Source organism: Python bivittatus, unplaced genomic scaffold (assembly GCF_059951505.1).
Source record: "Python bivittatus isolate LINGU-HERP-01145 unplaced genomic scaffold, Pbiv_v1 ctg000080_np1212, whole genome shotgun sequence".
NCBI lineage: Eukaryota > Metazoa > Chordata > Lepidosauria > Squamata > Pythonidae > Python > Python bivittatus.
This window is the reverse complement of record NW_028277035.1, coordinates 46,092,858-46,106,529: the sequence shown is the minus strand read 5'-3', so window position 1 is coordinate 46,106,529 and position 13,672 is coordinate 46,092,858.

Sequence of the window (13,672 nt, the reverse complement as noted above, 5' to 3'; positions counted from 1 at the left end):
GTCAGATACACCAAACATCTGACCAGTGTCTCTCTTTTTCTTAATATACTTTAGCAGCTCTGGAAACCTAATAGAAAGCCCAATGGTTAGAACCTACCAAACTGGATGGACAATATGGAGCCTCCCTGGCAGTCCCAACCAGTCTAACACAAGAACTTTTATTCTGAATGAGTGATTGAGGAGAATGCGTCTTCATTCCTGAACTAATTGGCCCATTGCTTCCTCTTCTGAAGTTCAGAAATGCCATTACCTGAGGAGACATTGGCCCATTTGCCTGGACACCGAGAATGTATTTTCTCTCTAATCCTGAACTTGCAAAAACTCTCCCTCCCTCCCTCCATATAAATGAAAAAGCCATATGAAGAAATCCACCCACAGCCCAGTTTGCTAAGAACTTTGGGCAAAAGCATTTTTCTCTTTGGGGGGCTTAGTCTAAGTTTAAACTTAAACCAAGAAATGTTTACTTTAAAATAACAATGCAGCTGTGCCATAAATAACACAAGCCTGAAAACAATATGAGCAAGCTGAGGGAGAAAGCAGAGAGAAGGTTGAAGCAATCATTTGTCCCAGGACACTCAAGGTCCTCATGACATTCCCTGACAGCAGAAAAAAGAAGCAGACTAGTTCACTCCTCTGGTTTTTAACTGCCACAAGCGTAGTGGCTGGCGTAGAAAACCACTCAGCAGAGCTCGCTCTGGCTGCGAAAATGGCTTTGCATTGCCTTGGCAGCTGTTCTGTTGGTTCTGGATTTTCCACCAGCTTTGCACTGGGCACACCCAGCAGCGCTATTTGGTTTTCCTTCAAGTGTGCCTGTTTACTTCTTAGTTTGAGAGGAACCCTTTTTTCACCTGCACAAATGGCTGCCTGTTCCACCAGACCCAAATCCAAAATTCACGTTATGTCAAGGATGGAGAAACAAGCTTCAGAGCTCTTGAGAATTTCCACCAAACCCCTGGCCAGGAATATTTTTAATCAAACATGCATGTGCTCCCAGTTTTCCATTAAAAAAGGACATCTTTTCATTCAAAAGTCTGTTTTTGATAGAATCCCCCGACATGGACTTGTATGCTGCTCAGAATGAGGAAAGAAAAATGCAGATGTCAAAATAAGATGCAAGAAGTTTGAAATAAAAATGGATTGATTATGGGCCATCAAGTCAGTGCTGACTCTTAACTACCACATAGGTAGATTTTCTCCCTGGCCATCTGTCCCTGACCTGGTTCTTCAGGGTTCCAATGGTGTGAAATAAAAATAAGCTCATCATAAAGCTGATTTTCTGAAAGACAATGAAATTCCAACCCCCTGAGGGAAACCTGTTGTTTTACTTGCAGGCCTATTTTTTATACCTGATAATAGCTTTTGTAACCTGACATTTGCTTGTCACAAGGAGATGGTCCCTCGCATTAGATGTCATTTAGAGATGGGTGCTCCTTTCTTGGCTCAGCAGCAGAGAAGATCCAGAGAAGTCCACTGTACTGAAGTCCTCAAGCGAGTCAGCAAAAGGTATGGTTGTAGGACAGCTGGCATCTGGAATCCTCCAATCCTCTAGCAGAAGAGGCTGTGCAGTGATTTTGTCATGAAGAGCTTGGGCAGTGGGAGTGGGGCCAGTTGGAGGTGCAAGAGCTTGACCCATCTGAGCCCTGCAGCTGCCTGGGCATCAGTTTCCCCATTTACAGCCAAGGCCATATTTATTTTGGAGATTATCCATCAATCAGTTATTTGGTTTACCTGCCAGTTTATGTGCTGCATTGTTCGTTGGGCTTTTTGCCACACTGCTTGTTGGACTGTGGGAACCTCCAAGACCTTGGTTAGGCCCTGCTTTAGAGGGCGGGAGCCTAAGTATGTAGGTTTCTGTGGAGTTAGTTATTGGTCCCAGGACTGCGGGGAGCTGGCAAGGGGATTGCTAAATGTATCCGTGGTTTTTGAGATTAGATAGCCATTTACAGACTGCACTTCTCGCAGCACTTGCTGAGTGCTGTTGGCAGAAGCAGAGGGATTGTTGGCAGAAGCAGGAGCATTGTTGGCAGATAGTTGGCCTGGATATTTGGTTGCTGCTGGGGGAAAGGGATTGGTTAGTTAGTTAGTAGATGGTATCTGGCTCCTGGGAGATGGATGGCAAAGTGTGAGGGAGGGGAGGACTGATAGTGGAGAGAGGGCAGGCAGTAACAGCCCAGGGAACCTAGGAGTGGGTCACTCACAGAGAAAGCTACTAAATGCCAGGTTTAATAAAACTGTCATCTGCAGTCTTATTCTGGATGGGGTGGCATGTGTCACTGAGTCCTGGTGGGCCCAGAAGAGGCTGCTCCATCTTGGAAATGTGCCCACTTGGGTTTTGAGTGTGGCAGCAGCCATTGATCCAGGGCAGGGGATGGAGGGAGGTATTATCCAGGAAATCTTAAGAGCTTTCAGAAGCACTACACCACAAATCACAGACATGACACCATGTGGCTGAAGTTGGGTTCTAGGGATGAGTTTGAGTTTGTTGCTGCTGCATCAGCCTCCCTGCTGCTCCGCAACATCCCTGCCTGAGCTGCTCAGTTCCATCTCTGGGTTGGCAGCGGAATCTCTGATGCTGTTAAATTCTTGGGGACTTTAATCGGCCCTCATGTGGTATTGAGTCTGGAGCAGGAGTTCATGGCCACCAAGGCAATCATGCCCCTTTCCCAGATTATTGAGGGCTTGACTCACACTGACATCACACATTAGTTCTGGTTGTTTTTGTTTTGTTTTGTTTTTGTCTCAAGACTTGGGACATGATCACAAAGGTGTAAAACATTACTGCCAGTCCTCTGTCATTATCAGATCACTCTCGCCACTGAGTGAGGTTATTGTCAACCCAGGGTTAGGTATCATCAATATGCTGACGATACTTCCTGGTATATTTCACCTCCAGGCCAACCAAGTGATGTTGTGAAGGTTTGTACCAGTGCCTGAAGGCTATTGGGATCTGGATGGGGGAAGCACAGGCTTAAACTCAACCCTGATAAGACCAAGGGTTATGTGTTTCTTGTTCCCTCAAAGCTTGGGTTTTCCATCCTTAGTTCTGGAAGGGGTAGCTCTCTCCTGGGCAGATTACATGATTTGGGGGTCCTCCTAGAGTTGCAGCTTCTGCTCAAACAGCAGGTAGCAACTGTGACCAGGGAGCCCTTTGCCCATATTTATCTGGTATAGCCATTACACCCATTTCTGGACAAGGAATCTTTTCTCAGTCACTCACACCTTAATCACCTATTGCAATGCAGTCTACATGGGGCTGCCCTTGAAGACCACTCAGAAGCTCCACTTAATCCAGAATGGATTTGCATGGGCACCTCAGTATGCTCATTTTGTACCTCTGTTATATGAGCTTGCACTGGTTACCAGTCTGAGTTCCAGATGCAACTCAAGAACATAAGGTTGTAAATCTTGCCATAGGGACTGGCTGGATGAGGAACTGTCTTTCTCTCACTGTTTCTGACCATCCAGTAAGATCTGACAGAGTGGACATGCTCCATGTCCTATCATTAAAACAGTGTCATTCACCCAAGCAATGAGACTTCTCTGCCATTTATTTATTTATTTATTAAATTTATATGCCGCCCATCTTCCCCAGAGGGTGACTCTGGGCAGCTCACAATGGCATCTGCCCTCCAGAATAGCATATCCCACTGAGCTAAAAGAATTTCTGCCCAAGGAAACATAACAAAGGAAAGCAATTGCTTTTTCCTTGCTCAGATTCCGGCATTCTGAGATAAGTTACTTTTCAGTATGGAGTTTGATTCAGCTGTCATGGTTTCTTCACACATTATTTTATATTATTCATTGTCACAAAATATAAAAGAAACAGTTACAACAGTGCGAAGAATTATGGACTAAATCTATAAGATTTACAGCAAGTTATAACCTAAAGTAAAATTGGTACAAAATGTTTTACAGATGGTATATAACCCCATCAATAATATCTAAGATAGATAAATCATAGATGTTGGAAACGCCATGAAACAGAAGGAACATTTTGTCACATGTGGTAGACATGTAAAAAACCCCAAAATACTGAAAAGACATACACAGTACAGTGCAGAAAATTTTGTAATTTAAATTCGAAATGAAACCACAACTTTCCTTACTAGGAATAATCTCAGAAAAAAGCAACAAGAAACATCATAATATAATGAGATGTACAGTATATGTACTCATGTTTCTGTTCTATGCTGTCCAGAGTCACATTGTGTGAGTTTGGCAGCCCTGTAAGCCCAATCAATCAATCAATCAGTCAAGTTGCCCTTGCTGTCCTTGAAAATCTGTCTCTTTCCCCGGGGACTGGTATGTGCTCCAGTGGGGATTTTGTTTATGTTGGAAGTATTAAACACCAGGGGATTGCCTTGTTTTAATCTTTATTGTATTGGATCTGTTTTTAACTTGTATGCCTCCCAGAGTCATGCAAGCTGGGTGGTCTAGAAATTGGATAGATAAATAACTGTACTACCTGCCAAGGGGGCTAAATCAAGGGAGCTAAGATTGTGGTGAGTCCCACTGTGTAGTAGAAGCACTGATCTCAAAAAGCTGGGCGATACCTGTTTGGATGGGAGACCACCAGGAAGTCCCTTGATAGTTAGCTAGACTGGGAAGTGGAAAAACATCTGAATAAGAGGCAGTGGAAAACCATTTCATGTTGTTGCTACGAAAATACATGAATGTATCCTTGAAATCATCAGAGGCCAATCTTGGTTGAAGAACAGCTTTATCTTTTTAATGTTCTGATGCCTTAGGAAGTAAAGGTAGTAATTGGAAAAAGAAGGACCCAATGCCCTTACTAGCAGACATTGCAAGGTGGTGGCAGAGGTGAGTGGTAGGTTGGTAGGTTAGTATATGCTTGAGCTATGCCATCATCAACTAACAGCCACTGAGTAATTGTATGATGTTGATCTAACTACTTTGATGATTTTGCCACTTTAGATCACCCAGAGTCCTGGGTCTCCAACAGTAATTATCCAGTGCACAATCTCCAGTTTCCAGTGCAACTTTGCACTGACCACTGTTGCTCCAACTAAGAAGGGTTAGGCCCAAACACCATATCATAGGGCAACACATGGATGTTCCAGCCTTCGTATCTGTGATCCTGCTCCATATCTCAATCTACAGTATTAGAGTACAGTTGAAATACACAAATGATATTAAATTACCACATTTGTATTTTTCCACCTACAAAAAAAAAAAATCAGATAAAGCAGTAAGATCAGCAAGGCTGCTGTTGCCAGCAGAAGGAACATCTTATATGAACATCTGATCAGAAATGACATTAGACAATCTTGAATGTGAGTCTGAATGAAGTTCTTAGTTCCATTCAAAATGATCAATCACATTATTAATGCCTCTGGTTCTGCATCTTGTACGATTATATAACTATTATCAGAGGCTGAAAGTGACTTAAACTGCATGTTTTGAAAAATAAAGCTACCATTTTATTTATTTATTCTATTTATGCCGCTTCTCACATCAAGAGGAGGAATTGTGATGTTGTTGTTATTTCACACAGGAATTCAGGCAATTGTATAATTAGACATTATCATCAGTATCAGTGTAATTTGTCATCTGACATCACGGCCACCATCCTGCCTTTCCTCAAGTTGTTATCATGGAAATTAGTGAGCAAATATATCATGTGTGTAACATGGCCTTGAACATCATCAACAGAGTTAATCTCTGTCAGTCATGGGGAAAATTTCTGTGGTTTCTTGGCGACACAGAAATAGGCCAGGCAGCTTCATAGCCTTGGAATTTCTAATAGCAATTTCAACATTTTTCATACCCAGAGATAGAGAAAGAATGTATGCTAGGTCTGAACTGCATTATGACAGTGAAAGCAAATCCTAAATTGTGTTTTAAAAATATTATTTAATACAGACACACAACTTTTTGGAATCAAGGGCCTCTTGTAGAACTAGCTGGGGGCAGCTTGTGGACAGAGCAAGGGGTGAGTGAGAAGGGCCAAGGCAGAAAGTGGCTTCTTTAGGGTAAAAAACACATTTTCTTAAACTTTGTCCTAAATTGATTACCCCCACCTATCTCTAATCCCTAGGCTGCTAAATTTAATTTTAATTTACTGACTAAAATCAGGGATGGTTGAGGAGGGAGCAGGGGGTCTTAGAAACCTTGGTTTCTAAGCTTCAGGTAGTGTCCTCTTGCCAAAGAAGTTGTTACCAAACACAACTTAGTGGCTCAGGACTATCAAAATGAAACAAGAGGATGCCTTTGAAAACAAACGGGGAAGAAGACTTCTTCCAATACATGGTGAGCACCATATGCCAAGCTGAGTGCCCTTCCCCAATACGAGCAGACCAGACGGTGCTCTTTCCTTCCTGGAAAACAGCTCAAAGGGAGTGAGGAGAGACGGGATCAGCCGTCTGCGCGTTGCACGAAGCCCAGCATTGTCTTGGCGGAATGGGCTAACTCACCCTTGTTGGGGTTGTGAAATGTTATTACAAAAACCATGAGGAGGAGAGAGGATTCTTTCCTACCTCATGGAGAGCCATGAGAAGAGAAGGAAAATGAGGGAAACAGGAAAAAAGGCGGGCTCCGAGACCCACCCACACAAGGCAGCAAAGCTAGGCCGCAGCAAAGCCGGCCCCTCCTTTTGTGCTCGTGTGAGACAGGCTTGGTTGCAACCTCATATTTTCCAACAACCCCCAACATAAACAAGCCAAAACAAATGTCCCTGCAGTAATGAGTCTTAGCAAAGGGTGATGACCTGACCTGCCCTGTCCCAGGAGACTTGGCAGCGACGGGCAACAAAACTGCAGGGCTCTGTTTTGTGAGAAATACATGCACTTTTCAACCTCCAGGGGAGTGACCGAAGAGTGTCAGTTTTAGGAGACTCCTTCAGCAGTATTTGGTTGGTTGGTTTGTTAGATTTATACTGACCCTTCCTGCTTAGAGTTCAAAGTGGCTTCCAGAGGATCTCTCTTCATTTTATCCCCGCCAGAGCACCCCTGTGAATGAGGCTGGCTGGGAGTTGAAGTCCACATAGCTTAAAGCAGCCAAGGTTGAGAAACACTGATCCAGTGAGTTTCCCCAGAGGGGACTTGAACTGGGGTCTCCCCAGTCCTAGTCCATCATTTTGGCTACCTCTCTGCATTGACTGTATGTATCTGACAGTGCCAATGCCTTGATCAACTGACTCGAACGAGACTGCATCTGAAATAATCAGGCCTGAGGGGGAGCCCTATTTAAACAGCTCAGCCCCTGACCTCAGGTACCGTAGTCTTGCTTTCTGCCTGAGTTCCCGGCGCCATGCAGCGGTAGTAGAAGCTCAAATCCAGCCAATTGAAACAGCTTCAGGAGATCAGAAAAAGAGGGCAAAAATCTCTGCAGGTTTAAATTAGGTCTGTCGAGTTTGGTTCGATTCCTTGTGGCTGCAAAGACAAATGCTCTCCATCTTCATCTGTCTTTGGTAATATTCTAGTGATCTTGTTGATCCTATCCATCCACTTCCTCTGTTGTCTTCCCCCTTTTGTATTTTCTTCAACCTTGCCAAGTATTATTTCTAGTCCATCATCCACTCATATCATGTGCCAAAGTAAATGACTTTCTTCTTGCTGATCATTGTGTTAAGAGAGCAGTCAGCCTTTATTTGATTCAGGCCTTGTTGGTTCTTCTTGTAGTGCATGATGCTCTTAGTAACTTCTGCCAAAACTATAATTCAGTCCATATTCTTTCCTCCTCTCTCTCTCTCTCTCTCTCTCACACACACACACACACACACACATACCACTGCAAAGATCATTGCTTTAACTATTCTGATCTTGGTTGTTCTTGAAATGTCTTTATCCTTCATGATCTCGTCTCCATGTGGTATTGCCTTCTTCCTTAGGAATGATCTCATCTTTATTTCTCCAATACACTGTCCATTTGTATTATTCTTCAGTAGAAAAAAACAAGCCAAGCTCCCCTCTTCACTTCTTTACTGTAAGTTCATTCAACATGCAGGTTGATGGAACAAATTTTCAGAGAGTCATCTTTGCCTTGACCTTCAATCATTTTTCCCCAAATAAGTCATAAGTCAGAACTGCCAAGAATTATGCATGTCTTCAAATACAGTAGTCATACTGTAATGGTCTCTAGCTGATGGCAAAGGAGGTTGGTGAGAAACCTTACAAATACTTCACAAACAAATTATGTGCAATGAATCACTCAGAACTCTAACGCAAAGCTAAACACACAAGGCAGGAACATTCTCACCAACCTTACTGACCAATCTATGAACTCCATGGATTTGCTTACAGTGTCATTATGGTGCTAAAGGCCAAGTTACATCATACTTTAAAAAAGATGTTTAATGGCAGCCCTTTAATGTAATAGTAATGGTAAATCATTTATTGAGTAAGTCTCCAGCCCATTTCAAGTATAATACAGGTAACAACAATACATTGATTGATTGATTGACTGATTACGTGCTATCAATTTGGTGTTGACTCTTAGAGATTACATACAACAACATGAACATGAACAACAATATATATATATATCTTAAAACAGAACATTATTATTTACATCTACAACTAATAAATTAGAAACATTCATGTTTAACCTATATGATGTAATTCTTTAAAATGTTTAACCTATATGATGTAATTCTTTAAAATGGTTAACAAAGTAGAATCAAAACTTTAATACCCCTAGTCAAGCTCCTAGAAGGTATAGGCATTACATAATTTGTAATGTCAGGCAGATTCCATTATCTCTTTCCACTTTAACTTGGCTGCCTTACTGCAAAGAAAGCAACCCCTTTCTTTGTGAATTCAATTTATGTTCAACATTTCAATTGTTCATATCATCAAGAAATGAGAATAAATAATAATCCCTATATTTAGCATACAACCAACATTCCAGTAAATAATATGCCAGATTTTCTACTTCACCACACATTCAGAGTCTCTCTTGCATTGGGATGCCTCAGAAACTCTTTAATATTGAATAAAAATCTAGCTACATAGGATCCCTATCTAGTTCCAAATCCAGACTGGAGCCTGTACCAGATTATCATAAAAGCTAAGCATCTGGATTTTATTATCTACTGTTTCTGTTTATACAAATACGTTGTTTGATCTTTTAAGGAGTAGGCCAAAATGTCCTTGTGTCCCTATACCGCTTACATGCCAACAGAATTTTTGCACTCTTTCTATACGTGCTTTGAAATATAGAACCTATGCACAGATGACTTTGGCATCAAATGGAAAATGTGTTTTTCCCTACTCTAGTTGCTGGGCATGATTTTTACTTGACACTGGTGAGAAGATTACAGTAAGATCTGCTTGAACTTCCCCCTCCTTTTGTACTGAAATGCGAATAATATAGTGGAGAAGGGATTTGAAAATAATAACAGCTTTTTTAAAATGTGTGTAATTTGTTTTTATTAAATTCCCACTCTCAAGCAACCATCTTGGACTTCCAGAGAAATAGACATGCTGAATTATGGGAGCAAAAATAACAAAACTCTTCTATAGCACCTTAAAGACTAATGAAGAGATATTTATTTATTTATTTATTTATTTATTTATTTATTTATTTATTTATATTTCAAATTTAGATACTGCCCATCTCACAAAAAAGTGAATCTGGGTGGTTCACAATAAAACAGCAATAAATATTAATTAAAATACAATAAAAAAAATATAAAATACAATAAAAATAGAATAAAAACCAAACACATATGCAAATAATATCTTCCAAGATGTTGATGGTCAGTAAGATGTTAACATATGGGAGCATCTTCAAGGTGCTAGCCACTCCCAGGGTCGGTTGCCCTTTTTTTCGCCCCATGCCAGTTGGCAGAGCCAGGTCTTGACTGCTTTCTGGAAGGACAAGAGAGTTGGGGCCTGCCTCACCTCTGGGGGGAGAGTATTCCATAGTGCGGGGGCCACGGAAAAGAAGGCTCTCTTTCTGGACCCCACCAGTCGACATTCTTTCATCAACGGGGTCCGCAGCATATTATCTCATTTGTCCATCTGACGAATCACTTCTCCCATCTGATCATTGCGCTGGACTCTACAAAAGCTTATTCCATAATCAATTCATTAGTTTGCAACTACAACAGGACTTTTTTGGACTTTGAAGAAGCAGGAAACAAAATAGAAAGCATATTGATGCTTTTGAATTTGGCATTGGAGAAGACTACTGAGAATACCATGGACAGCCAAGAAAACAAACCGACGGACCATCAAACAAATCAAGCTAGAGTTCTCACTCAAGGCACAAATGACCAGGCTCAGATTATCATTTTTTTGGACATATTATTCAGGGACAAAAGGAAAGAGAAGAGGACAACCAGCAGCAAGGTGGATGGACTCCGTTATGCTAAGCCAAAAAGGTTGAGGACCCTATTCTAATACCTTGTCTGTGGGCCAAACAAGATTAATAAGAATTGATTTGCCATTTATTGTGAGGATGGCACCTGTAGCTCAGAGTCAGGCTGTGCTGACTTTTCATCTGTACTGCCCTGAACAAAGTTGGTCACTATTCATGCATGGGCAGAATACAAGACAGATAGTCAAATGTCACTGCTACTTGTAGAATGTCTCTTGTGCTGATATGCAAACATTGACATAGATAGCATTCGTTCATGTGAAAATATCCTTAGAGGCAGCAAAGCTGAGGGTCAACTTGGTTTGACCAAAGGCGTGTAGAATTTGCCTTTAAAAAACACATCTTATTTAGATTTTGCCTCTCATTCTGACATTTTGCAGCTACTAACGAAACATATACTGTTTGTTTCTGCTTGCTGTCACCATTTTACACAGCATCTCAGATGTGTCAGCAAGAATAAACATCCTTTGGTTCACCTGATTCAGCTTATAAAACTAAAACCATGGTGGGTAGAATGGAGCACAAAACTCCCTGGATGAGACATGGCACAGGATCACATGATTCCTTCCAGCAGAGACAGTTTCCATGTTGATTCTTCACAGTCATTTCAACCCAAGTTCCATTCTTTCCAAATAATGTTTTGTTCTGTCCTGATTTACAATCCAGCAAGGTTGCTATCATATAAAAGCTTCCCTCCATCACTAAGTTATCTGCCACGTCCCCCTTCCTTATGCATCACTGGGGGTAGAAACACATTCCTCCATTTTTGATTTATTCCATGCCTTCATAATAGCCTCATGGCTGTGCTGCACAAAAAGGGCTCTGGCCTTACAAAGAAAGGGGCCAGTAAGATGCCAGAACCAGACAAGCTGCATGTAAACTCATTATCCAGGGACCGGTTAAGAGACTGGTTTAATTAACGCAAGCAGCACATTAGGATTTGCCAAACACCATTCCCAAGTTGACACTCTCCAGACTTATCTGAGGAGTGTTCTGGCTGTCATCACTAAACCTTATGCTCTTCTGATATGGCCTTACCACTCATTAGGGATACAGTTTTCTCCAGACACACAGGCTTTGTGTTCAGCTCAAACCTAGGTCTCAGTGCTCTAGAGAGTTTGGGGAAGGCTCAGGGATTGAAGCCCTACATGAAGAATACCCCCAGATATGCTCCATAGGATCTCCAGAAAAACATCTTCTGTGTCTTCTCTGGAGAGGACACCTCTGGAGAGGTGCCAGTTAATTGAGCTAGATAGGCCAGTGATTTGCCGTAGTATAATATAGCTTCCTCGTTCCTTCTTAGGATTCACACTGTTTTGCTGCTATCTTGAAGAGTGATATCTGAATGGGCTAAGGACTGCAGTGAGAAAGGGGAGGGCTGGAGTGGAAAAAGTGGGATGAGGCAGAGGCCAATTTTCAGATGCAGATGCAAAGTACTGAACTATCATGATGGAATATTTCATTATCCAAATCCTTACATTATTTTAATATCACATACCAATCTTGGAAAGCTGTGAACAGGGGCAATCAGTTATGTCCCAATGAGGAGACAGCCTACCAGCATGGAAAGAAGCAGAATAAATCATGTTTTTGCCCAGCCAGTTCTGTTTTTCAATTAAATTGCTTTGCAGGCAGTTTGTGGTTCAGTCAAATGCTATGGGTAAGGTGCCATTTCTCACCTAGAAGTCACAACAAATATAAGAATAACCTTTTATTTCTAGTTTAGACAATATGTGGCAGAAATGTGTTTGGTTTACATTCTGATGGGGGTGTTCCCAATCTGCACTTCTCAAACTCTTCTTGAATAAGAATACTCTTATATAGTGTACCAAAATGTGCAGTTTTAGAATTTTGTAATGTAATTTTTGTAATTTTGTTTGGAACTTTAAAAAATAACCACAAATTGCTCACTAGAAGACCATGCCTACAAAATTAGCAAAACTGAATCATATATGCAAAAATGCATACGTGAGAAAATAAGTCCCAAAATGTGTGTATTCAAATAAATTGCCCATTTGTTTTTCTGAAAAAGTAAAGCAACGAGGAAATGGGCTGAAACCAACTTAATGTTGGGGAAATGATAAACTACGCAAAATTGAAATTGGCAGATTCATCCGTCTTTAAAGAAAGGAGAGAGTGGGGATCAACAGAATGGGAGGGATGCACCAGACTACTGGCTGGCCATACCTGTCCTAACAAAGGCAGTTGGGTATTCTGCAATAGAAAAGGGTATTAATTTATCAGCTTCTTCTCTTGTATGTTACTGTTGTTGCTGGTCCTGAGTATGATGGATAGGATGGAGAAAGGTATTAAACTGAAGTCTCCTTAAACTGCTCCATACTGTCAGCAAGCTCATAGAGGCACGTTTCCCAGGTTTCAGATAGGAGCCTTTCTCAAGGTTTTCTAGAGATGCCACGGAATGAATTTGAGATGCCAATACGAGGCATCTGTTCTTTCCCTGAGCCACTGCTCTTCCTCGAAGATCCAGCACCGCCAGTTTTTACCTTCTGAATAGGCGTGAGGGAGGGAAAATACAAGGCCATCATGTTAAGCCACAGTAGGCTTTATTTGTCTATTTGATTCTGCATACAGTATTGTGTTATCTAAAAACAGAAATTGTAATTTATTAATCTACCATGCTAGGGTTTACTATGTTACGTGAGCCTAGCCACAGAGCTGGATAAGTTTAGGAGCTCCAGAAAGAAAAGTTGCTAATAACCCCTTTTACAATGCTAAAACCTTACCTTATTCTCACATTATGCTTTAACTGGGTCAGTAGGAGGATTTGTGGGCTGTGAAAGCACCGTTAAGTGGTCAACTGATCCAATCAACTAAAGTGAGGCTGCACAATTGAGAATAATTCACTGCCTTTCATTTTTTGAATCAGGAACCATAAAGTTGAAAACTTGTTTTGCCAAAGTTATTGATTTGAGAAAGTTCATAGAAAGAGGGACATATAAATCCCTGAAATTTAGATTATTTCAGAAATTACCAAATTAAATCTAATGTGGAAGGTCTACATTTTTATTGTAGGATATTATTACTACTATTATTATGAAAAGATGCATCAGAGAAAAGAATTTAAGCAGCCTTTCCTCCTACATGTTACCTCTAGACTAAATCTCCTCCCTTGGAAAATATTAATTATCTTTGAAGTCAAACATATAGAATGACACAAACATTATATTAGTAACTTTTTTTTATGGAAGAAGAACAGAATCTATTGTGCTGTGGTAGGGATTTAAGTTAGGAAAACAGTGCAGGTAGAAAGAGTTAAATTACTTTTCTGCAGCATGCTTTCCAAAATAAAATTTGAAGTTTTAAAAGGAAT